The sequence below is a fragment of the Miniopterus schreibersii genome, assembly GCF_964146895.1.
Source record: "Miniopterus schreibersii genome assembly, chromosome: 11".
Classification (NCBI taxonomy): Eukaryota; Metazoa; Chordata; class Mammalia; order Chiroptera; family Miniopteridae; genus Miniopterus; species Miniopterus schreibersii.
This window is the reverse complement of record NC_138111.1, coordinates 16,728,747-16,756,247: the sequence shown is the minus strand read 5'-3', so window position 1 is coordinate 16,756,247 and position 27,501 is coordinate 16,728,747. Positions and strand designations below refer to the sequence as shown.

Genomic DNA, 27,501 nt, shown 5'->3' with positions numbered 1-27,501 from the left:
TTGTTTCCCAGGTCCCATGTCCTCCTTTGTACCTGTTTACACTCTCACTGCGGCGCAGCATCCCCTCCAGTGCTTCCTGAGAAAGGCTACCTGGGTGGTAAACTCCTAGAGGCCCTGAAAGTCTGAAAATATCTCCAGTCTCTTTCATATTTAACTGATACTCTGACTGGGAATAGAATTCTAGTTTGAATATAATTTTCATTCAGAACTTGTAAGAAATTATTCCACTGATTTCCCACTTCTGCTGTTGCTGTTGAAAAATCCAAAGTCATTCTCTGCCAACATTTTCCCCCAGCTGCCCACCTCTACCTCCAAGCTTCTAGGATTTTCTCTCTGTCGCCAGGGTTCCGTAATTTCACGACGATATGAGTGCCAGCCAGGGGCAGGAAACTGACCGTACTCCCAGGTAGAATTTTTAAAGACTTTTTAATTCAAGAACTAGTTACATAAGCCATGATGGAAGGAACCCCGAGGTTTGGGGCACCTCAAGACTAGCAAGTGCAGAAGGCTAACAGCTCCCTTTGATGTAAGAGGCCGGACAGAGGAAAGAAATCTCTGTATCAGATCTGCTATCGTGCTGCAGCTCTGGAGGAAGGGTTGACCGACAGGAACTGTAGTAGCAGCAGAAGTAGTCTGCCAGGACTGTGCATGACCTTGTCACAGCCAGGGTCATCTGGTTGCAATGAGAGCAAAGCCACATTTGCTCTCGCTCTCATGGTCTCCCCAGTGGACGCTTGGTGCTTGCTGGCTGTGTTTTGGTCTCTGGCTTATCAGATACTCCTCCCTATATTCACACAAAACAAAGGCCTTCTTTTTGTTTTCTCATCAATTGCCTAATTCACCAAAGAGTTTTTAAATGATGATCATTTCAGGCAGGAAGTTTAATAGAGCTGGGAGGATGATTATGACAATGGCAGACCAATGAAGGAGATGATTTTTAAGGAGAGACTTGAATGTTCCATCTCTGTAGGTAACTCCTATTTCTAATATGCAAACATTCCTTGAGGGACTAATATTCAGGATAAAAATAAAAATTATTTGTAAAGTTGGATTTTTAAAAATTGTGTTTAAAATTCTTCCTCTCATGATGTTTTTTCTTTCTTTCTTTGTCTTTCCTGATATAGAACTTGAAAATCAGTAATTCTTTTTCTGATGTACTTTTAGTTTTTATGTTTGATTTCAAAGCTTGAGTTCTGAAGTTTATATTATTAAAAGGTCTACCAATTGTGCAGGGAGAATTTTTTTTTAAACCTCACCCAAGGATATGTTTTACTGATTCTAGAGAGGGGAGAAGGGAGAAAGAGAGAGAGAAACATGGATGTATGAGAGAAACATCAATCGGCTGCCTCCCGCACACACCCCACTGGGGACCAAACCTGCAACCCAGGCATGTGACCTGACCGGGACTCGAAACCAGAACTTCCCATTGCATGGGATAATGGTCCAACCAACTGAGCCACACCTGCCAGGACATGGAGAATTTTTTAACTATTCTTTTTGTTATTTGGTGCAATTTTTAAAAATTAATCTTTTTAGAAACAATTCCTAAAATCTTATTTTATCAACAGCAATTTCAAACACATCTGCTGGACATATCCCAATTTAACTATTGATTAATTAAGAATTTAACTAGTGATTTGTTTTTCTTTTTGCCTAAGTATTCCAAAATGGTTCTAGGATTGCTCTAAATTGTTTCAAACACAATGAGATATTTGAAAATCAGTGCAGGATGGCTTAAGTATAGAGAGTTATTTCTAGTACAAATTTTATGGATGTTTTTAATGGAAAATCAAAATACTATATTTACAGACCTGTAAATTTTAAGATCCCTTGTATCTTGTAATTGTAGTAATAGCTTCCACCTCATTTCAAAACAAAGTGAAGAGAAGACTGGAGCCCACCGTGGAGACACAGTGCAGGGGTTTGAGAAGCACTCGCTCAGCCTCAGAATACTACTAGCCCAGGGCTCCCTCATCCCCTGGGACACAACTCATCTGAGGTCCAGCCTTACCTGTCCTGGCTCCCCGGGGCTATAACTCAGAGGCTGCATTCCACAAAAGAATCCTAAACCTAAGTGAAATAGCCCCCAAATTCCATGCACTTAGCATAGACTGGAGGCCAGAGTAAACATGTGGCCCAGGGAAACAAACAGGAATTGTAGGCAAGCTTCAACTTTGTCTCCCCTCACCTTGATTTTATTTTCCTATGTCTGTGACATAATTTTGGCAACAAATTAAAATTCGACAAAATGTTGAATAAGGGAAAATTTGAAATCTACCCGGGAGACTGGAGATATTTGTTTTTACGTGTATATACACTTGGGGAGTGGGGAGGAAGATGGAAGTTTCCCAGATGTCGTGGGCCAGGGGCAAACCTCCAGTTGCTTTCAATTACTTGAGAAGCAGGAGAGTCTGTTTTGACAGAGCATCTCCATGTACAATTTAAATTCCATGACTCAGGAAGTTTAATTAGACAAAGGAGAAATGTCCTGTACTGATCTGTTCCATCAGCGATCTCTGCTATTACAGCCTTTCACTCATATGCCGGGAAATATAGTCCTCAGGATGCAAAGTGTAAAAAAGCCTCATTGGGTTTCCTTTTACTCCGTTTCCTTCTTTAGTATCAATTTTTCCATACTTGATTAGTTTTAACCAAAGTAAATATTTTAACATGTCTCCCTCCTGAAATATAAAGTAACACAAATGTTTTTTAAAGGTGACCACTTTTCCTGTGTTTTTTTTTTTCTTTCTGTGATTTAAAATTTTCTTTTATTTGAATCACTTCAGATACTAGAGCATCTGTTTTAAATATAATGCATTTGGTATATTTTCCTCCCACATTTTTGTTAAGTGATACATCGGCTTATTGGTTCATCCTGAATTGGTTCATCTTGAAATGATGTCTGATTCTTTTAAATCTGAAACATGAGGAAATGGCTGTTATTCATATTTATAATACTATGTTTATGGATATACACATTTGTGATAAAAGATTTAAGACATGCATGAGACCTTCAAGATACTGGCTCGCCTAAGAGGGAAGGGAAAGAAGAGATGGCCTTCGACTGTATCAGTAATATTTTACTTCTTTAATAGAAAAAATATATCTGAGGCAATTAGGACACAATCCCCCTTGAAGATCGCCTTACCCACACTAGTTACAGACATCTGTCTTTCTTCTTCAGAATGCCCAGCAATTAATCATTGAATCAGAACAAACACACACAGAGGGCAGCCACGTGCATTTCCATAAACAAACAGATGGGAAAGTCTGATCTATTGGAGGCAATTTCCCAATTGCTCCCAGACTCAGCTAAGAGCACCCTCACCCTGAGTGTCTCCTCCGAGGCTGAAGCAAGGAAAGAGTTGTAATTACATTTATTGAGCCCCGTTAGGCTCAGCACTGTAAATGCTTTACCCGTATGGCGATTAATCATAGTAATCCAGCTCAGCCATTATGTTTCGGAGCTGAGGAAACAGGCGAGGAAAGAAGTGAATGGGTACATGCAGCTATTTAGGGCCAAGGTTGGGCCCCACGTGCTCTGGTCCCAGGACAGAGTACGTTCCCCAGCTCAGTGCCTGTGCGCCGCAATTCCTTCCCTGGGACAGCATCCCAGCAGGTTTGCAAGGGATTCCTGTCACCCCCAGGTTATACCACGCTGACTGCGACTGCAAAGTGCGTCCCGGTATCAAAGCTTTGTAAGAAAGAATGGTAGGGTAGGCCTCCCGCCACCAGGAGTGTGCTCCCTGCCGCCCCTCCGCGTGACCTGTTTGCTAACGTGCACAGAGATGGGGTCGCCTGGAGGGCTGAGATGTTTTATTGGGTTGCTTGCTTTTGCTGGAAGGAGGCTGTCTTCTCCAAGTCCCCGGTGATGAGTAGTAGCTGCTGCAGCCGAGTCCCCACACACTGGGCCCCGGTCAGCACACAGCTCCCCTCCCATGAACAACAGTCCGAGTCTTGGGAGAACGTGGCTGTTCCCTGGAGATGCCCAGAACCCCAGGCCCGTGAAGCCTGAGAGTTTCAGACCATTAACTATGACTCGTATGCCAAGCTGCCCTAAATACAAAATCCTTAAGGCAACAGCTTGAACAAGATGCATAACACCAGTCCAGGCTGGTGTATCCAAGAGCATGCAAGAATTAGGGAAATTATATAAATGGCAGGTTTTTTTTTCCATTCCCTTTGCTGATAGATGATTGTTCAATGTTGCAAATAGAGCTTGAGTCTCATCCTATTGGAGTTCAGTACCCTACGCATCTCATTTGAACCTGGAATCTCTGTAATGAAACAAGTAGAAGCCGCAGGAGAGCTTGAGACAGTCAAAGGGCACCAACGTCACCTGTTGGTCAATAATGTCCAATTACAAGGAGTAATGGCTGTGTCTTGGACAGTTAACAGAGTTCAAAATAACCAAACCTTGCCTGAATTTTTAAAAATTTGGTAAAACACTTCCAGATTATAATGACATCTGGCTACAGTTCCCCGGTTAGTTTGTCCATTTCTTACTAAAAAGACTATGAAGGCACTGGAGGGAAAGATGAAATGTGATCCCAAATCAAAACTAAATCAGATAAGCAGCTTCCAATGGAGATGCCTAGAAACATGCAGGGGTTTTGTCTTCATTATTTTCATTAAAAACTGTTTCCTAGATATGTCTGATTGATTATAGATTTTTTTAAAATTAATTTTGCTTGGGAACATTTTGCTCTCTTGCAATTTAATTGTCCCTACTTGTTCTGAGTCTTGTAAATGGGATCACCAGCTTTGCTGCGAGGAATCTTTGGTTCTGTCTTCCACATAATCACTTTCTTTTTTATCTTCACCTTTTTCTGGTGCATTCTGCAGGAACACATCCATTTTTTATTCTACTCTATTAATTAGATTTTCCACACTCCCAATTCTCCCCTTTTCTCCTCATATGTAGAATTTAAGTACCACGTTTTTAGATTCTTTGTAGTCATTGTTTATCTTATCTGATAACTTCATATATGCCCGCTGACCACAAAATACCAGAAGACAACCAGTGATTACATCCAATTGATTGTAGCCAAACTGCCTGTCAGGAACAAAGGCAGGAAATTCATACTTGCAAATATATAATGTAACATCTATGTGCACTTTTTAGAAAAATTCAGGTTAATGCCTCTGTATTATTTTTATACAAGGGAGCAGCTAACATGAAGGATAAAAAGTAAAATAAAACAGTATGTGTGGGCGGGGGGGATACTGCTTCATACCCAAATCTCTGATAGCCAGAGAAACAGAAGGTAAAGGATGCTTTTGAAAAATATCAAAGCAATCACTAATAAAATTCCAAAGCACTGCAGAAATAAAAGCCAACACAGTCCATAGAGCAAATGACAGAAAAAATAGAAAATGAAAAAGAACAGATAGAAAAATATCAAAAATTCCAGAAATAAGAAAAAATAAATCAACTGTAATAAAGGTAGATTGAATCACTTTCCCTAGGAAATAGTCTCTCAGATGTGTCAGAAAACAAAGTCCCATTATATTCCATCTATATGAAATAAATTCACAGTAAAATTAATACAAAGTGGCTACAATAAAGATATGGTCAAAGGTATCAAGCTAATACAAGCAAAAATAAAGCAATGGTTGCAATATTAACGTCAGACAAATTTGAATTAAGGCACCAAAAAAGCATGAATTGGGCCTAAGAAGAAAATTCACATTAATATAATGTTTATTTTTAAATGAATGAATAATATTCATGAGTTTATATACATTTTGATGAAACATAATAATAGCACAACAGTATTGAGACATGTTAGTATTGTTTTGGTCAAACCACCAAAGACTTTTAACAAGTTTTTGTTATTGATTGTGACCAATATATGGTACTTGAGGTACTTTAGATATATGATTTTTGTTTCTACATGAATGAGAGTTACTGAAGAATGCTCAAGGAGATTAAGGGGTGGCTAGAAGGAGCTAAATCTTATAGTTCTGAGAGAAAGGGTGACCAGATGTTTTAAAAGCCTAAAGAATTATGTGATGAGATATTAAGGCTGATTTAAAGCATACACTTCATCCTGCAGGATAATATCCTAATTTTCAGGATTTTGTCTCCTAGTTCCCTTTAAAGGGTCCTTCACCACTTCTAGGTATGAGGTACATGGTAATACTAGTGAATTTCTTGGGCACATACCCTTGGACATGTTTCTTTCACCATTTCTTCATCAGAAGAGATATTGCATGGAATACCATGACAATGGACAGGGTAGTCTATAGACCCACAGAGAGTAGAGCTGTCAGGGTGAGGCACATCTGTGCCAGGCATTTGTATGTATTTCTTTAAAGATAAATTGCTAAAAATGGGTCACTGTAATATGTACATGAATTTTCATGTAGAAGGTAGATAATCTCTTGAAGAGTTTTTTTTAAAAAAAGGTATGATGTTTGGCTCATAACCAGTTTGATTTTACTTTGCCAATATACATACCTTTGAGAAATTACCAGAGGCCTGTTTCCTTCCTAAAAATCTCATGAAGATCAGTGGCTTATAAAAGTGTATATATTCACCTCTGAGGGAACACAGATAAAACAGACATTCTTCGGGGGGGGAGGGGCAGGGAGGTTGTTGAGAAAATGACTTTTCAGAGGAGTTTGAATCCACAAGCTTCCCTTACTAAAATCCCAATCTCAATTTCCATACCAAGATCTTAGCTTAAAACACATCTAGCAGAATAAATATCCTCAAGAAAATAACATCATTCTAATGTTCTCTCCTAAATCCAAGCTTATTTCATGAAAAGAAATTTAATTTACTGTCAGAAATGGCCATAGAAATTCAATTTGGGTATATGTTACAAAACACATTTATTACACTCCTATTCTGCCCCAAGAAAGGTTAAAATGACTTTGCCTGTTTGGTTATGTTTAGTTAGTAAGGGAATGTTTGCTCTCCCTCCGTATTGCTATCATAAAACACCACTGACCATTGTCTGTAGTCATTTGGTTTTATTGTTTATAAACCAAACAATATTGAGAGATGTTGAGAGATGTTGCAATATTGAGTAGGGGAGTCTCTGTCACGGAGAGGAAATTATTTGGACCATAAATGTTATTTACAAATAAAGCCAGCTTATTCATCTGTTTTTTGTTTATGTTGCTAATTATCAGAGCTAAATGAATCTCTTCGTTTAGACATCTGATTCCCAAGTCTCCTGCGGGCAGATTTTGAATACCAAAGGATTTTTTCCCCAGCAACTACCAGAAGCAAATATTTAGCTTAATTTTCAGTTACTGCATTGTGATTCCTGCCCCCTTATTTTTTCTTAATCTCATGGAATCAACATAAAAAATAAGAACATTTTCAATCCAATGGAACAAACACTGGATATGTTCATGTGCCACGCGTGTGCTAGCCATTGAGGGTATAAAAAATAAATATAGTCCCCGGTCTATTTGGAGATGAAAGGAAACCAGGGGATCCACAAATATTGGCCTCTAAAAATCAAAACAATTGTTAAGAGTAAACGGCAATGGAGGAGGGAAGAAGATTCACAGTAGAGGACATAAGAAGAGGAGCAGTTTAGGATTTGCCATTAAGACGATGTCAGCATTAATTGAGTATTATGTGTCCGGCAGTATTCAAATTGCTTTGCATACACACATTACCTTTGTAATCCTAAAACAATCTCATAAGTACTATTGTTCTTGTTTTAGAGAGGAAGTAAACTGAGATTCAGAGAGGTTAAAAGACTTGCCCAAGGTCACTCAGCTTAGTGAGTCAGGATGCAATCCACTATCTGTAAAAGGAATTGGCCTGAAAGAAGCAAGAAACTGCAGCTTGGCAGTCAGAACCATGTTCGGTTTCACGTCTATGAAATTACAATAATACAAACTCCTAGACCTATGCCGTTCCTCCCAGCACAGCTGGCGCCTTGAGAAAAGGAATGAAGACAGCAAGTCGTTAGAGTCACCGAGGCCCCACCGAGGACCCTGGCCGTCGGGCTGAAGCCCAGCTGCGGGGAGGGACAGCGCGAGCCGCGGAGGCCTGCGGGCGCTGCGCAGGGCGGGGGCCCTGCTGCCTGCTCGGGCCGGTCTCTTAGAAAAACAGTTGTATCGACAGGCAAAGGAGTCAGCGAGGACACGGAGAGGCCGCATGGGGGCCAAGACGTGGAAAAGATGAAAGAAGGGGCGTGCAATCAGAATCGGAACTCCAGATTCCACTCGGAACGTAGTTATGAAGCGAAAATGGTTGGGCCCCGCTGCCAACCGTCCGAAAGGCTCAGGCTCACCGAGCTGAACCCGGGAATCTCGGCCTCCCTCAGAGCAGGTTTGGGGCCAGGCCGCAGGCTGGTCCTGATGCCATGAGAGCCCGCTGGGGGCCTCTGGGAGTGTTTCTTGTTACGACACAAGAGAGACACAGGGAAAAATACTCAGTCCCTCTTCCCCCCTTGCATGCTGTCATGTCCTGGTGTCTCGCTACCAGCTTAAGGATGACGTCAATACCGAGAGGAAGGCAGAGCCCAAGGGAATTACAGAAAAACAGAATCAGCCCTGATGGGTCTGGCTGAAGCTACCCTAGGTTTTCACTTTTATTATGTGGATTATAAACTCCTTTATCTTTTAAGGCCAATTAAACTGGGGTTTTCTGTGCGTTGTAGCCCAAGGCATCCTAAAGGATTTTCAAGGGTGGTTTCCGATGATGACAGTATATTTTTCCAATTGTAAGTGACTCATTCTGAAGCTGACAAGCAGCAGAAGATGAGACTGGCCTGATCCAAACAGCATGAGTCTTAGGGGAGGGAAAATTTTAGGTGGATGAGGTAAGAGGAATGTTCTGAGAACGGCACTGGTTTAGGTTGCTAAAAGACATTGTTACATATATAATAATAAAATGAACTATTCATTTCATTAACTACTGAATGCCTATAAAATGTGAGAATTGTGCCCTGTGCTGAGGAACAGGGTAAACAAATTAGACAGGGTCTCTGCCCCAGCGAAGCTTTGAATCTAATGGGGGATATAGACATTAATCGAATCAAATAATCACACAAACAAATATAAATTTACATCTGTTACAAATAAAGTGCATCTGCTCCAAAAGAGAGGTTTAGATTTCTAGGTCAAGATGGAAGAATGCAGGCACAACAAATCATCCTCTCCAGTTCCTCGTCACTGTGAATGCTATATTCAATTGTAAATAAAAATGTTAAAACACAGAGCCAGAGAGAGAGAGAAAGAGAGAGGCCTTAGGAATGAGAAACAGAGGAGGACCTCACAGTGTTTGGTGGGAGTTGAAGTCAGGAAGTGCAGAGAGGACCCAGAGGAGACACAGGCCCTTGGGGCTGGGATTTCCGTGCCTGATGGTGGAAGGAGCTGAAACCATAAGACTCCAGCGCTGTGCCGAGCCAGCACTGGGTTCACGCTGTAAGACTAAGCACCGGGAACATGTTGCTCATGTATGAACTGGGCCTGGAGAATCTTCACACACTGGCCCAAGTTTATTAACAGAAGCTAGGTCCGTGCCCCTCGCCTCGGACCAGAAGCCCAGCCTGTACCTCCCATAAAGCAGGGCCCACATTTCACCGTGCTAGTTGTACAAGACTTCAGGGTGGGAGGAAAGCAAGGAGGAGGCTTGATGTAGCCAGTGTGGAAAATGGGTGAGTAAATGACAGTTTTGTAGCTGAGCCACTGTGACCTATTGTGTGAGAAGAAGCAACTGCACAGAGGAGGGGTCCCGAAGTCTTAATGGGGTACACAGTGGCTTACTGGACAAAGGCTGGGCTATATATACACAGCCTGGATGATTTTCTTCTCTGAATATAGGTAAATTTATAGAGTTTGGCACCTACCCTGAATACATACGATTTGGACTGACTGGCACAAGATAAAGGTCTCTGTCCTTTTATTCTGGTTACTTTGTTTGCATTCATGTATCCCTTGGGGCAGCTAATTCACAATGTTGACTCGCACTGAATCAAAGCTACTGACTAAAGTCCTCATGACCTATTAACAACCAGTACTACTAAGCCAAATTGTCTCTGTCTTATGCCTTGTGCAGTTCCCATTTAGAATGAAGTATATGGCCTTACCTTTGTTTCCATCAGCTCTCATCTCAATCAAGTTGTCCCAGTCTTTGTATTTGATACACTCACTAACTTGGCTGGCTCTGGATATCTGAAAATTTGTAAGGAAAAATCCTTAGATCGTGATGCAAGTCACTGATGAACATTATTATCAGGATGTCTTGGGGGACCCAGAATACAAGTAATATGAACATCTCCTTATGCATTAATTAGTTCCCATAATGTTTCTGGCCTCTAGCCCACAGGTGCTCAGAGCTTTGGGCATTCAAGAATCGCCCTGGTAGCTTGAAGATTCCTTGGACTCGCCTCTAGAGACTCTGATGGAATGGGTCTAGAACAGAGTCCAACAACTGGCAGTCAAAGCTAGCGTCCACGGGGCTCTGTTTGAGATCTGCAGAAGGCTGCATTCCTCTCTGTTGGTATAGGTATGTGGGAGAGGCAATGTCATGCACCTCACTGAAGGAGAGAAGATGCCACATCTTCTCAATTTACTACACCCACCAACCTGGCTCCCTGTCAGGGAAGGGAACGCGGTTAATCTGACACAAACGCCAATTACCTTCCTATGTACAATGTCACCTTCTTATGAAAAATGTTACTCACAAACCACTTTTAAATAACCAGTCCTAGAAGCTTATTTTCATGCATTTTTATTTAATTGACAAATATTTGGGGAGTCAAGTATATGGCAAAAATTATGCTAGTCTATACTCCCAAGTAGTTTAAAACATTTAATTCTGGACATATTTTTCTTTAGTTCAGGCCTTTTACTTAGCTATTTTATTAATTCTAGTAATTTTTAGATTTATTCTTTGGAGTTTTCTCCAAATCACAATGACTTATGATTGTGACTTATGAGACGCTGAGTAACATTGTTATGTTTTATCATATATTATATTATTCTCATATTTACTTTAGTATTTACATTTCAACTTTGAATCAATACTTATTTCATAGAGTATTTTTTAAAATTTCCTTATTGATGGATATTTTGCTTAACATATTTTTAAAAATCAAGCTATGTCTTTTAGTATCCACTCTTTAAAATTTATGAAGGCTTCATTATATGCAAAGGTGTTTACCTACACATTTTTGTTTGTTTGTTTTGTGATTGGGATATTGGGCTAAAACTAAGTGGTGGAGTGAGGAAAGGGAGGGTTTTTTTCTTCGCTGGGCTATAGAAGAATTGACAGGCCTAGTCTGCTTTGCAGAGCACAAGGTCAAAGGGACCCCATTTAGGGGGCTCCGCAACTTGGTAATAAGGTGGTGGTAACAGGATAGAGGTCCTGGAGGGTCCTGGGATTGAAAATAAGTTTTAGTTTACAAATCTTGGAAATACTGATATCTAATATCCAGTATTTTCTATGTTGAATCTCACCTTTCTAGTACTGCTAGTTGTGTTTGGTTAATTGTTGCAGCTTGGGCATTAATCAGTGGTCCTATGTCCATATTTAGGTTGAAGCTGTAGAGGGAGAGGAAGCCTATTAAGAAATAATAATAAGTTACTATCCCAAGATCAGAGATGCAGGCCAGAGGGAGCTCATTGGCCCAACCACAGTGAAATCTAGGAATGATCTGGGAAATACTCACGTATTCTACAGGGAGTCCTGGAGTCCTTGGGGAGAAAATGGGAAAGGCCTCGCTTTCCTGTGGTCAAACATAATGAGGGCTCAGATTCTTTCATTTAGAATTAAAGGGAAGTGCTCCTTCTGACAACTGCAGAGGTCAGTAACCTCTGGGTTACAAACCAATAAATTCTTTTAATAGGCAATCAGTGAGACAGAAACTACTTTTCCAGATGCTTTGGGGTCTTCATGGTACTACGATCACTGTTCTAACGCCCTGATTCAAAATATGTGACATCAATAACTTTGTGTTTAAAAAAACACTGAATACAGATAAACGTATAGTAAGTATGGCATCTTCATAAGTGGTAGTATGCATAAAGATAAGGAGAAATATGTATTACTTATACCATTAACATAGCACAAAATTTTTGGAATCACATATAAAATTAAAGAAGTAAAATAGGCAGCAATATGAGTACAAAATGCCAGGAAAGCCTGGCTGGTGTGGCTCAGCGGTTGAGCGTCAACCTATGATCCAGGAGATCGGGGTTCGATTCCCGGTCAGGGCACATGCCCGGGTTGCGGGCTCGACCCCCAGTCGGGGGCGTGCAGGAGGCAGCCGATCAGTGACTCTCATCATTGATGTTTCTCTCTCTCTCTCCCTCTCCCTTCATCTCTCTGGAATCAATAAAGATATATGTATTTTTTAAATGGCAGGAAATATTAGCAGAAAAGTAGACAGAAAACATCAGAATCTGGAGCATCATCACTCTGTGACAATCACAGACCATCATGGAACCTTCCCTGAGAAAAAGGAATAGAGATAAGGGAGGATATTGAGCCTTCACTCCTGGCCATCCCCTTCTACTGTCCAGAGCCTACCTACCATCTGTGAATTTAAAACTCCACCCTCTCCTCCTCCCTCTTTCCAATCTTCTCAGTCAAGAGTTCTGTAGAAATGGACAAGAGTAAGGTCTAGTATGTATCTCCCTGTTAGGAACTAAAGTAACAAGCAGAATTGCCCTACACTTATTCAGCATGTTTCCCTTTCATGTCAGGCCCAGCGACAGCCGAAGACGCTTACAGATCATTAGACACCACAAGTAGCTAATCATTTGTGTACCTTCAAGCTGATGTTATTTAGGTATGTGTGCAGCCTTTACCTAAAGGAGAGACCCACCGAATGCTGGGTCCCAGGCCTCAGCTTCTCTTGCATTCTCCTAGAACCAGAGACCCACTGGCTATAACTAGAGCGTGCTTCCTAGAAGCCAATTTCTCCCACTCCAAGTGCTTATCTAAGCAAAGCACTCTTCAACCACCTACAGAACTCTACCCAAGAGTAGTGTACTAAATACAATTTTCTCCATATAGCTACTATTTCCAGTAATGTTTTAGTACCTCTGCAACCCAGGCTGCTGTCTTGTTGGCTCACCTGTTTTCCAAAGATAGGAAATCAGCTCCATGATAAAAAATCAGAGTGGCTGACTTTAGCGGGGGAGGGTAGTAGGGGCATGGATTGCCTAGGAAGAAACACGGGAAATTTCTGGGGTGAAAGTAATGTTCTATATCTCCACAGGGGTTTGGACCATACAAATGTATGCAAGTGTTAAAACTCAGGAAATTAACACTTAAGGCCAGTGTGTTTCATTGTATGTAAGTGTTACATCAAAAGACTATAAACTCACATTCAGTTCTTGTTAATGACATGTGTACATAATTATCTATATATGATGTATACATGCTACGGTACACTAATGTCAGTATACTGAGGTCTGCAATTTACTTTGAAATGCATCTTCAAAAATAAGATGGATAAACAGGTGAGTGGAGGGACGGGCAAATCCATGACAAAGCACGTCTAACAGAATAGATAGGCATGTCCACTGTAAAATTTGCACAGTGTAGCTATATGTTTGAAAATATTTTCATAACAAAATACTGGGGAGGGGGGGAATCAACTCACACTCTCAGGCCCAGTTCTAAATAAATTATGAAGTAAGTATATTACTTTCCTGCCTCCAATGACCCCCTCCGCTCCTGATCGTCTTAATTTTTTGGAGTTACAGCTTCATTCTCCTCTCAAAAATAGAATTGCCAGATAGTTTCAGTATAGTGCTAGTTCTGTGAACAGCACAAGCTCAACTTGAATTACTTTGCCTAATCTGAAGTAAGAGTGCATTAGGTCCTTTGGTTGTGATCACCATAGACTGACTAATTTAAGCAAACAGGGAATTCATTGGAAAGATTAAGAAAAAACAACAGCTCACAGGATTGAAGCAAGGATGGAATCAGAGCACGGACCCTAAACTACCGTGCTGCTCCAGGGAGTGTAAGCAGCAGGAATATAGGGTTGCCCCAGGGACTGATGCTATAATGAGTCAACTCCAATAATGAACAGCCTTTCATCATTCTGCTCATAAGTCAAATTTCAGGCAGAGAATTTCCAAGTGGCCTTCCTTGACCATTAGACTGTATTTGGGGGATATCATTTCCAAGTAGAAATTCAGATGCTGTTACCAAAAGAAACTGAAATGGATGCTGAACAGCCCATAAACAAAACAAACTCCAAAGTGTACGTAAGTTTTCCTGTCACCCTTAACAAGACACTAGACACTGCATTCTTTATTTGAAAATGACTCTATTTTTCCTCTTCCCTCTATCTCCCCTGTGACCGACTCTGACTGTAATGATCTTCGAATCTCCACCCAAATTTCCTAGCTTGTAATTTCGCTCTCCTTCTCGGCCCAGATCCAAACTTGCATTAAAAAGTTACACCCTAGACCATGCTGGCTGGGGACTTGAGACTTCCCTGGTTCGCCTCTGGGATCCCACACGAGCGAGCACATCTGGGCCTGGATCACCTGGTGCATCTGCATCTGTCCTGTGACTGGTGAGGACAGGAGTCCGGTGCCGTCGCTTGTCCCAGATCCAGGGAGCCCAAAGGACTCCTGACCGATCCCTGAGCGCTGGCCCCTGCGGACAGGAGAGCTCAGGGCGATGACTTCTCGGGGGAGCTGCTACCTAAGCACAAGAGAGTAAGGAAAGGCTGGAGAGCAGAGTGAGCTATTTTAAGCCACTGCATTTGAAGTAACTAACAATTTCCACAGAAATGTGGGAGTGGGGGATGGAGGCTTGGCTCTGGGGCCGCACATTTGGGCCGCGTTTATGTGAGCCAGGAGAAAGCCTGGCCCTGAAGCCGCGCTCTCACGGCTGTGGCTGGTGCCTCTCGGGGTAACTTGCAGCACCCCCGGCAAAGACAGGCCCCGGGCCAGCTGCAATGCTCTCTCCATAGGACCACACCCCTGGATTTTCAGGGTGTCCTCACAGCCCTGGTTCCATCGGCAGACAGCAACCTGGGGGGGGGGGGGGGGGGGCGTCCCATCTCCACTTGGTTTTCCAAGTTCTGACTCCATTCTCTCTGGGGCATTTTCTCATGTTTCTGGTCACAAGGGACTGCAGCTGCTTTATTTGGCTGTTTGTCCTTAGAAATGGACGTTTACAGCTGCCTGTTCATATTCGGAAAATGCTAATTCTAGTTCTGGCTTCATAAGGTATTAATTGTTTGAGTTTGGGAAAAATCACTCAAACTTCTCTAGTTTCTCCATCTGTAAAAAAAAAAAAAAAATTAAATCTGTTATATCTACTTTAGATTATTGTGAGGGTCAATGTCATAATTTTTTACTATTCCACTACAAGTTGCCTATGTGTTCCTGATAAAATTACATAGGTTCTTTATATATTAAATGTATTAACCACTTAAAAATGTTTAAGTCTAGTCTTTGCCTTTAATTCTCTTTAAGTTGCTTTAAAAACATATAAAAATATTAAGTGTAGTGATTATAAAAATTATACATAAATGTTGTATTTTTAAATAAAGAGTCCAAAAAAATTCAAATTACCCATAAACTCACCAGTGTGCATTTGGGAATATATACTTATGTTTTTCTAAAGGTATTTTATTGATTTTTAGGAGAGAGGAAGGGAGAGGGAGAGAGAGAGTGAAATATCGATGTGAGAGCGTAACATGATCCGCTGCCTCCTGCAAGTCCCCTATCAGGGATCGAGCCCACAGCCCAGGCATGTGCCCTGACCAAGAATCGAACCAGCAACCTTTCCGTGCATGGGATGACGCCCTACCGAAAACAGGCTACACTAGCCAGGGCTATATACTTACCTTTTGACTATCCATATATTTGCATATATTAGTGAAGACATACATATTTTATAACAAAAGTAGGATCAGACATACATGCTGTTTTGTAAACTTCAATTTCATAACATGTTGCAAATATGGATATGTGAAAACAGTTTTTAAGAAATTAAATACCTTGCAAACATTCCTTATTACTGTCATTATAATAATTATTTTCACTATTGACCCAGCCAAAATTATTAGTTTTCCCAGGACAGTGATTAATTTTAAGATTATGCTTCCATTCTTAAAAATTACTATTATTTTTAAAAGAAAACCAGCTAAAATTTATAGGATGCTGACAGCTAAAAAAAGACCACAGTGCCTCTGAAAGAGACTTGCACATGTGAATGAGATAAAGCGCTACACCAGAAAAACGGAAGCCCGGGGTTTGGAGTCATACATATTGGATTTGATTTCTAGCTCTGTCCCTTTAAGCCTCGCTCTTTCTGCCTATTAACAAAGCAAGATATAGTTCTACCTTAAAACAATATTTTTATTTAATAATGAAAACACATAGAGAAAATAAATAGTGCCTATTGATGATATTATTACAATTATTAATATTCAATCATAGACACTTGTTATAAAAATAGGCCTTGAAAAATACTAAGGATGGCCCTGGCTGGTGTGGCTCAGTTGATTGGCATCACCCTGTGCACTGAAAGGTTGCGGGTTAGATTCCCGGTCAGGGCACATGCCTGGGTTTTGGGCTCGATCCCCAGTAGGGGGTGTGCAGGAGGCAGCCGATGGTGCTGCACTCTTACATAGATGTTTCTCTCCCTCTTCCTTCTCTAAAAAGAAAAAGAAAAAAAGGCAATAAAAATATTTCTTTAAAAAATACTGAGGATGCTATGGCTTTCATAGTTAAATTTAGGGATATAACCTATCATTCAACTGCCACAAAATTGTCATCCCCCTTTACCTGGAAAGAAAATTGAACCATTAAAATCTTTCCTAGTACCATCTTACTACAGAATAAATGGAAAGACATGATCAGGAATTTCACCAAAAGAGAAAACATAATAATCATTGCTTCCAATAATTGCAAATGTTCAAACTTCCTACTAATTAAGGAAATGGTTACAACAATAAGATATAAATTTTCAGCTATTATGTTATAAACAGAGAACAAACACAAGAAGCCCATTGCTGGCAACTGTCCACTAAAATAAGCCTTCTCATACATGGGTGGTAGTGGCAGAAAGTACTACAGTACTTTACTATTATTATTACTTTAAATATGTCTTTATTGATTTCAGAGAGAGGAAGGGAGAGAGAGAGAGAGAGAAACATCAGTGATGAGAGAGTCATTGATCGCCTGCCTCCTGCACGCCCCCGACTGGGGATGGAGCCCGCAACCCGGGCATGTGCCCTGACTGGGAATCGAACCCTGATCTACTGGATCCTAGGTCAACGCTCAACCGCTGAGCCATTCCCCGCAGGGCAGCGCTATAGTATTTTAGAAAGTAACTAGATAGTATATAGCAAGATAGCTTAAAAAGGAGGAATCATTTACCAATAATCCCAGTTCTAGGATTCTCTTCTAAGAAACAATTTTAATCACAGATTCGGTTGTCATATCTTAGTTCATGTTAGTGAAAATAATACAAATATCTGAGAAGAGGGAATAACTGAGAAAATATTAGAATATTTACCTACTTTAATACATAGCCATTAAAATAAGTTTAAAGTAAATTTCTAATAACATAACATTTAATAATGCTTATGTTATAATGGGATGAAAAGTGAAATTTGAGAATATTTTATAGGCCTCACGTTGTTTCGTTTTTCATGCCTAAACAAGGAGACATCTATTTAGACCTTACTTTTGCCTGCAGCCAGAATGGGTAGATTATCTCCAGATTCCTTCCATTCATTTGCATCCTGACCAGATCTCCGTCTCAAACACACCGATGTGCAGAGCCTTCTGGTGTGAATCCAGGTGTCTGGCTGTAAGAGAAGAGCAGGTGCAGCCTGAGGTGTCACTCTGCAGGCACACAGCCCTGAAAGCCTGCCTTGCACACGCCACATTCTTTCCTTTTCCTCCCTGACGTACACCCTCTTAGCTGAAGCAAACACACATCCTGAGAAAGCACACATCTCCGTATTCCTCTCCTTTCGTCCCTGCAACTGTCAGGTAGCTGCCATGAGCGAAAAAAGAGGGTATCTGATGGGGGCTCGGAATTTGAGGGGGGGTATATGTGGCACCCTTATAAAAAAATTCATATATATGAAGTGAGGGGGGAGGCTGATCTCCTCTGGTCAATGAATCTTCCGTCTCTCGGAGGTAAGGCCAGAGAGCGGAGGTGAGTCAAAATCTCTTTCTGCCTTATTTTCCCACCTGCCATGCTCTGTGGCATTATTTGGGGAGCGCGTGTACATCATAATCTTTTAGTTTCAACACAACTTCTAGGTCACCACAGCTGGTGCAATTTCCTTTTGTTTTCTGGAACATGGTCTCCTATTATCCATAGCTTGTAGGGTCTTTATTGATTTAGTTTTATATACCAGTAATACCCTAATGCAGTGATTTTCAACCTTTTTCATCTCATGGCACACATAACTAAACTACAATTCTTCAGCACACCAAAAACTATATTTTTTGCCGATCTGACAAAAAAATTGGTATAATTTTGATTCACTCACACTGGATGGCTATTGTGTTGGCTGTTGTAATTTTTTAATTTGACAACGTAAGGGAAAAGAGGTCAGTGCCCCTGACTAAATAGTCAGATATTGCATGTTTTACAAATTCTTGTGGCACACCTGTTGAAAACCACTGCCCTAATGGAATACTGGGAAAGGACAGGTCATACACTGTTTTTAAAGCAAACTTGGCGGCACCAAATCTAAGTAGGCATTGTTAAAATGAACAGTTGCCATTACCTAAGAGTGTTTAAAACCTCTTGATCACAGACTACTGTTTTAAATTAGTTGCTCAGAGTATCTAGCTGTAAATAGATGTTTGGATTTAAATAGATATATCTTTGGAAATTCAATGTATATAACTTTGTTTAATTACATAATTTCTCTTCATGAAAACCTATTTGGGGTTGTGCTACTCTGATATCCATTTATAAATTTGTCTTCCTTTCATTAGATAATGGTCCTAAGGAGAACTTCATTGAGATGATTGGAGAAACAGGTAATGTAAAAAGAGAAAAATAATTCTGTTTTGCTTATGGGCTTTTTTCAAATGATGGCATCAGCTGGACTTGATTAAATTGCTCCAAGGACAAAAGTGTCCATTGAAAATATCAGAGACATCATCTTCTGGATGCAGAGAAGTGGAAAGCGCAGCCAACTATGCACTAAGGAAATTTTATATCTGTTTACTTACAGAAAGCCTGGGAGTAAGAGCTGCATGTAAATCTGCAAGCCACAGAAACAATGTAGAAAGAGAAAGCAGGGGTAGTGGCTTACCAAGAGGTTTCAATTAAATGGAAAGCCATGAATGCAATTAAATTGGGGCCTCCAAGCTACGAATGCAATTAAACTGGGGCCTCCTTCCAGGGCCCGAAATGAGGCCTCTGGCTCTGCGAGGGCTGCGCCTTGCTGCGGCTTATGTGAGAACAGCTCCATGCTGAGGGGCCTGCCGTCACTCTTTACATCAAAGCTGGAAGTCAACCTTCTCCAGCGACTTTAAAGCAAGTTAAATAAACACCCATCAGGGAAAAGAGGGAAAGCTGTGGCTGAGAAAAACACAGAGAATTCAGAACAGGGAGAAGCAGCAGATATTACAAGAACCACCTCGGACACCCCACTTGGCAGGGCCAAGGACATGACTTCCCCAAGTTTCTCAGAGCCAGGCTGCGGGGAACGCAGCCACACACCGCCAAGGTTCCCCTTCAAGACTGAACTTGCTGCTCAGCTAAGAGGAATGTGGTCAGAAAGGAACCTCCAGCTGACAGAAACCTCAGGGTCAGGCTCATCGGCCTAGGACTGCTTGGCCCACCTCCGACCCTCCTCTGGGCAGCCGACGCCCAAGGACCAAGCGAGCTGGGGGCATACTGTGCAGAGGATGACTCCAGGGGGCCCTAATACATCAGAACCACAATAATATCAAAATCAACGGGAAAAGAGTGCGAAGTAGAGAAAAAATAATATCAGGTGACAGAATTCATATGCAAAGCCATTCTATAATGTGAGCTGCAAAATAAGAAAGGTGTCCTTTGAATTAGTAGTGAATGAATGAGTGAATGGAGGGTTAAATAAAAGATGTAAAGACAACAAAAATCACTGAGGGATGTAGAGATATCGGAAGGTATTGATGCAAAGACAAGTCATGATTTAGGTTGTAAAGATAATCATAAAAATAATCTTCTCAAAGTAATTCATAAATTTAATGCAACGCTAACGAAAATTCCAAAGGGTTTAAAAAATTGACAAAAATACTCTGAAGTTCACCTGAACTAAAAAACAGACAGGAATAGCTACACTATTTTGAAAAACAAGTCTGAGAAAGGGGAATTGCACTGCAGGCTGAAATATGTAATGAAACAATATTGAAAACAATGTGAGATGGGCAAAAAAGAAACCTGATGATATCAATCACACTAAATAAGAGACAGAAACAGATCCAAGTATAATATGAGAATTTAGTACAAATATCATTCATTGCTTTTCATGATTCTGAGATTTTGGTAGGGCTCAGAATAGACAGCTTATTTCTAGTTCTCACTGTGTTGGCTACAGCAGCTCATCTGGGGCTGAGGGTTCCAAGATGGCTTTGATCTGTGTCTGGTGTTTCATCTGGGGTGGCAGGATTGGACTTGGACTAGCTGGAAATAGATCTCTCTCTCTCTCTCTCTCTCTCCCCTCACCTCTCAGTAATCTAGCACGAGTTTCTTTACATGGTGTCTGATCTCAAGAGAACCAAAACGGAAGCTGCCCAGTCTTTCAGGCCCACAAATAGCACAGCACAACTATAGCTGCATTCTATTGGCCAAAGAAAGGTACATGAGCCCAGATTTAAAAAAAAGATAAATAGACTGTCATTCTTGAATGGAGGATTTTCAGGTATATACAGGCATGGAATCATCTCATCCCATTGCTATATCCACCTCTGCAAACCAGCTACCAGAATAAAGTTTGTTATTATTATAATACACATATGCACACACACCCACACACACACAGAGGCCCAATTGGTTTTGCAGATTAATTCTACCAAACACTCTCTTCCAGAGAATAGAAAAATAAGAACTATTTCCCAACTCATTTTATAATGCTTATATAACCTTGATTCCAAAAGCATACTGAAGTACTGTAAGAAAGGAAAATAAGCCAGTCTTATTTAAAAATATAAATTAAAAACTACCTGAATAAAATATTATCAAATGGAATCCAGCAATATATAAAATAAATACGGTGTCCAGTTTTGGATGGATTTACATCTGAAATCTTAGTGTAATTCAATCACCTTTAACAAAATAAATGAGGAAAGAAATAAAAACATTTCAATGGAGGAGGAAACTTTTTATTCAAAGATCATTCATGATTTTAAAGAACTCTTAGTATATAAAAATTAAAGTGAACTTCTTTAACCTGGTAAACAGACTCTACGGAAAGTCTACAACAATCGCCCCAAGTGGTGAGAAGCTGGAGCCTGCCTTGGGAAGGCTGGAGTGTGACAAGGGCGCCCGCAATCACTACTCCCGCTCCCACCAGCCGCCCAGCCAGGGGGAAGCAGAGAGGTAAGTGGGATGCAGGCCGGACAGGAAGGAACAAAACAACAATCATTTCCTCATGGTATTTTTTTCCACTTAGAAACTCCGAGAAACTCTTCAAATAAACTATCAGAGCAAACAATATAGCTTAGCTAAGTTGTCATATAAAAGGTGAATATATAAATAAAATTGCACTCTCAAACATTAGTAATCCAATAAGGCTGGCATGGATTACTGAAAATAACATAAAAATTAGCTATTATAAATATTAAACAAAACATGTCTTAATCCCAAAATAAACTATTGTGAATTAACGGTGATTTTTTAAACTGAAACTATTGGACTAACAGAAATTATAGGTGAATGTCTAAGTAAATGGAAAGAGAATTTTCCGAGTGTAAAAGCTGGGGAAAGAGTCATAAAGCAAATAATTAATAAAGTAGACTCCATAAAACATGTTAAATATTTTTTAAATGTCATAACACTTAATTGACAAACTGGAAGAATAGCCACAAATAAGACAAAGGTTAATACCCTTAATGTATAAAGCATACTTACAAATCTTAAAATCTATTGAAAAAATACTAGTGCTCCAATAGAAATCTTAGCAAAAATAATTCACTGAATAAAAGCTTAGCTTCAACATAATAGTGGTAATGTGTTACTGCTATACAATATTGTGAGAATATTGAATTCATTCTTTGAAAAAATTGTAGTGATAAGAGAAAAGCTCAGGATATAATATCACATAAAAATTAATATACAAAACTACATTCTGTATGATCTCGACTAGATAAATATATGTATGTAAATATCCAGTGATTCTTTTTATTTTGTTCTTTATAGTGATCTGTAATTTTCAATTTTTCTACCAAGACCATGAAGTGCTTTCATAATTAGGAGGAAATGAGAAATTATTAACAAATGCGTAGTTTTCATTCAGAACCACTACTTCATGCTAGAATTATTATATGCATCTGTTGAAAAAAAAAAATCTTGGAATTTTGAAGAAAATTTTATTAGAAACAGCTAACGAGCTCTCCAATAATCTACCTCTGGGACGCTGATGGCCAGTGTTATTCAGAGCACATCTGAAGTCAATTACAGCCCCCCACTGGCTGCAGGAACCTCTGTGCGCCTCCAGCCATCTCCACAGCAAATTGCCTCAGCCGTGGTCAAAGGAAAAATTTCTCAGTTGCCTTGGTTAACCTAGAAATGTTTTGTGTAATTTGCCATTATCTGGAAGGAAAACAGTTGTTAGGAAATAAATCTTTTTTGACTTTGTCTTGTTAAAAGGGTGCCAAGAAATACTCATCATGAAGACATACCAGAAGAAAAATAACAAATATTCAGGAAATAAATGGAATCTCCAGAATAAATCCCAAGTAGAATCACTGTTGCTGCATCTCTAGATGCATGAAGTAAAGGGTTATTTATCTGCTTTGTAATCTTTGAATACCAGAAATAGGACATCTAGAAGGACTGTAAATATGGAAATAAGAGGCAGAATTTTTATTTTTCCTTCCTTCCTCCATGCAGTAAACATTCACCTAAAAATCTGTAATATGAAGGTATTGGAACTAGGGCCTGGGGATAGAAATTCATGCACAGTAGGGGTGAAATGGAAGCAGAAACCTAAAGAAATGGGTGCAGTTTCTTGGAGAGTGCTGCAATAAAGGTGTGTGCCAGCTGCTCTGGAAATTCAAAAGAGAAAACCACCAACTTACTTCCCGGGAGAGGAGCAACAAGGGAAAGACATTATGAAGGGGGGTGCGGGGCAGGCTGGGGGCAGAAACACCCAGTGCTTCTCCGAGCCACGGCAGTGTCACACCTTTGAAAATAAAAACGGCAGAAAAACAGGGGAAGCGTGTTGCATAAAAGGAAAGCAACTGATGGAGCTTTATGCTGATGATCACTTCTCTCCTCTGGTCCCTAGGGCCTCCAGGCGATTCAGCCGTCCTCCTGTAGCTCATTCATTCTGCAGTCTGTTCTCTAAAATGACTACTCTGTACCATTTTCTGTCCTCAAACCTCCAACATTTCCTCCCCATCTTCCCTCTCAGCTGATGAGCCTGCTTTCTTTCTCACTGAGAAAACAGGAGCAACAGGAAAAGGAAGGTGGGTAAGTGAGCCCTTATCACCCGCATCCCTCCCGGGGAGGCCTCGCTCTTCACCTGGGGGAAGGTCTCGTCCCTCCTGCCAACTGCAGAGCTCCGCTTCCCTCAACCATTGCACCCCCTCTGCCCTGCACCTTCAGGTTCCCTCTCTGGGCCATGCACTCAGCAGACACAAAGGCTGGGTCTTAAAAGAAAACCCTCCCTTGACCCTCCCAGCTACCGGAACACGTGTCTGCCTTCCTCTGGGGCAAACCGTCTCTAAAAGCTGGACCGTAGGTGGTGTCGCAAGTCCCACTCTTTCCGTTCCCTCCTGAATGCATTCCTATCAGGCTTTCCTCGCAAGCACCCAAAGAGGTTTCCTAAACATCCCCACCCCCTGCAGCACTCACCATCCTCTGCATGCCTTGCACCACCACTTGCCATGCCATAGATTTACTTGCTTGTCTGTTGCCTAACTCCCCAGCTAAGCCGTCATCTCCAAGAACTCTATCCCAAGGGCCCAGAACATTGCCTGGCACCTCTCCGGTACTCAATAAATATTTGCTGAGTGGATGGGTGAGAGGCATGAACTACCATGCCTGCGATCATGCAGTTATCACGTTGGGGAGCAGAGTCAAACCCAGAGGTGCCTGACTTTAAAATCACGTGCCCCCAAACTTCATGCTACGACCCAGGTCTGTGACAGGGGTGACTGGAATAGGGGGCACTATCATCGGTGACGTGGGGTCTGTAACAGAAGGAAGATGTGAGACGGAGAGTTGGGAAATCACTTCACAGTTTGCAAAATAAGCGTAACATCAGAGAAGCTGCCTGCTTACTCAGAGGTGAGTAGCCAGGCCGGCTCGGGTATCTGCAACAGGCACAGCCACGGCCTGTAAGTGACCTAAGCAGGTGTCACAAAGCCCCAGCTTACACACAAGGAGCTTGGCAGGTTGTCTCAGAGCCACAAATTTAGGGTTAGCTATTCCATCCACAGAAGACGAAAAGCAACTGGCTATGAGGATGGTACTAGAAGGGGCACCCCCCACACACACACCTTTACACACACAATTCCCAGAAGCCTTTGCAAGAGCTGGAATGACCTGCCGTGGTCTCATTCAGCCTTAGCACAGCCCTTCAGCCCGCAGCAGTGACTGTCCCGCAACACAGTGGAGCACAGGGTATCATAAGGCAGTCATTGTTTAAATCAGCGACATGAGACTGTGAACGCAAGGCTCGGTTGCATTCAGGGCCTTCTTTTTAAGAAGGCAACAGATAAATCATGTATTTTGGAAAAGATAGCCATGAAATCTGGTTGCAAGTTTTTAAATCCTGCATTTAAAGAGGTAAAAATTTTTTTTTGGGGGGGGGGATCTGTTTATTCGAAGAGGCCAACCCCAGTCATGATGGGTAAATGGGACATTAATATACTTCTCCAAAGGATAAAAAACAGAATCAGTAAGTGTACTTGATTTTTATTTTTAATTTATGTTTGACTCATGCCAAAGTTATTTAAGAGGTAATAAATATTCCACAACTCTGCCATCATGGAAGTAACATCTGATATCAACAATCCAACACAACTTGGTATTAACTGGTCTAGGAAATGGGAGATTTCTTACTTTAGTCGTTTGGTGATCTTCTAAAGAGAGAAAATAGACTTATTTGTGGGTAACTAGTATACTTTTACCAAGTAAGAGATTGGTTTTTCTAAGATTAGCAATATAACGTTCTTAAAACTGGAAATAAAGTTAGCAGTACTGAAGGAAATTCCAATAATCAGACTGTAACTCTGCAGACCAGAAAGATAGAGAAATAAGAGGTTAACGTTAAAATTTTCTAATTTTTTCCACCCTCATTAGCACTTCTGGTCTCAGGTTTCACTGCTGGCATTAGCAATAGTGCACTGAAGCTTGTTTTTGTCACACAGTGAAGATTTATTTAACTTGAAAGCCATTCCCAGTTCACGTGGATTAAAACCATAACTAAATACCTTGTCACATGTTTCTTATTGTGGATAGGCATACATAGCTTTCCAAAGAATAATTATTATTCCAGTGCACAGACTTTGCCCAGACTTTCAAAAGGTGGCTCTAGATCTTGAAAAACTAAAAAAAACTTGTTTGATTTTTAATCAGCAAATGACTGTGTTCAAAAGTAAGACATGGAAAATAGAAAAATAAAGCTTTTGAAACCAATTTCCCCTTTTCTTTGAGCCAGCTTCTAAGATCCATGGGAAAAGGTATTACATGAGGAAACAAAACACTCCTTTCTTTCCCATATCCAGTAATCCAAATGTCAGATAAGATACCTTAAAGATATAATTTTTTGCTTTTGGGGAAATAGAATGGTTTTCTAGATGTAGGACCATCACTCTATTTTTCTAGCCAAATCTTTTTTTTTTTTTAAAGTCTTTATTGATTTCAGAGAGAGGAAGGGAGAGGGAGAGAGAGAAACATCAATGATGAGAGTCACTGATCAGCTGCCTCCTGCATGCCCCCCGACTGGGGATCAAGCCCACAACCTGGGCATGTGCCCTGACTGAGAATTGAACCTGGATCTCCTGGATCACAGGTTGGTGCTCAACCATGCCAGCCGGGTGAGCCAAATCTTTTTAAAGTCCCTACAATCTGATACCCAAACACATAAAATTTAAGGCAATATAACATAGGATTCAAGACTGTAGGCTCTCAAATCAGACAGAGCTTAAGTTTGAATTTTCCTTTCTATCTATTGTCCTAGCGACCTTGAGCTATTAACTTCTATAAGCCTCAGTATTTTCATCTGCAAAATGGGATAAAAGTATGACCTTTTTCATACTTTCAGGGTTACTGAAAAAATTAAAGAAATAGTACATGTAAACCACTTAGCCCAGAGTAAATGCTCAAGCACTGTGATCAGGGGTCGTGATTGTGACTGTTATGATAAGTAGTGTAGTCTGCTGTGAGTCCGATTTCCCTTCACAGCATCACTTGCCTGATGATGGGATTGTAATATTTCCTTCTTACATGTTTAGTAATAGCCTGATGATGGGATGAGTTATAATCGGGATCCATGTTCCTCAAAGTCAAGAAATGTAACTGCTCCTCTCTACTCCATTTAACCTACTCTCATCGTTCCTTCAACTTTCTTACCAGCTTCCAGACACAACTAGAGAGAGAAAACACAAAGAAACTCGGTTACAAACAGAGAATGTTGAGGACTGGGAAATGGGGGAGCACAAACTTTACCCTTGGGAGAGTTGACATGGGTAACACAAAATGAGATATGAAGGACGTTCAGCCTAAGTGAGAAGAACACAAATCCTGATTTATGGGCAAGCCCATCCCTGGTACCACATGAAGGCCAGCCCAGCAGCTACTCCTTGCCACCACGCTCCATGACCGTGCCTTGAATCTTTTCCATCGCTCTAAGCCCAAGCCCCTTCATGTGCTGGCTCTATTTAAAAAGCACCAGTGAACAGAAAGTAAAATGAACTCGGTATATTATGAACCTGGAAATGATGCCAATGAACCAGGCAACGCTCCTAGAAGACGGAAAAGGTAACTTCAGTGGATCCTGAACGGCTCTGTTGTCTTCCCCCCAAATCCTGTCCTGAAAGGAAACTTCAGTCCCCTGTTTTCATGTTGGGCTTGACAAGCGTGTGTTGTCGATTATTATCAATGACGGACCTTGACATTATAAAATGTTATTTCTTCAAACTAAAAAGAACCTGCGGCGGCCCTCCCCTCTTCTGCTTCCCCACCCCTCCCATAATTATGCCCTTTCACCTCTGCTTTTTTCTTCTTTCTTCTTCTTTTACTGCTGGATTTATAAAATCGTTTGAAACATGTTGTTTCCAGATGTAGGTCCCAAGTGCCCTGTCATTTGCTTCCTGTCCAAGCACCGCGCAGATGAAATTACACAAGTTCGGCTG

The 27,501-nt window shown here is 40.9% G+C and overlaps 1 long non-coding RNA gene across 1 annotated transcript; it reads right to left on the bottom strand.

Annotated features, from left to right (window-relative positions):
• Positions 1-2,732: 2,732 nt before the first annotated feature.
• Positions 2,733-21,229, bottom strand: LOC308563926. Its single transcript, XR_013999867.1, has 4 exons — positions 21,142-21,229; positions 17,648-17,771; positions 10,065-10,149; positions 2,733-2,917 (listed from the first exon to the last, which is right to left on the bottom strand). It is a non-coding gene; the product is annotated as an uncharacterized lncRNA (long non-coding RNA).
• Between the last annotated feature and the right edge of the window lie 6,272 nt (positions 21,230-27,501).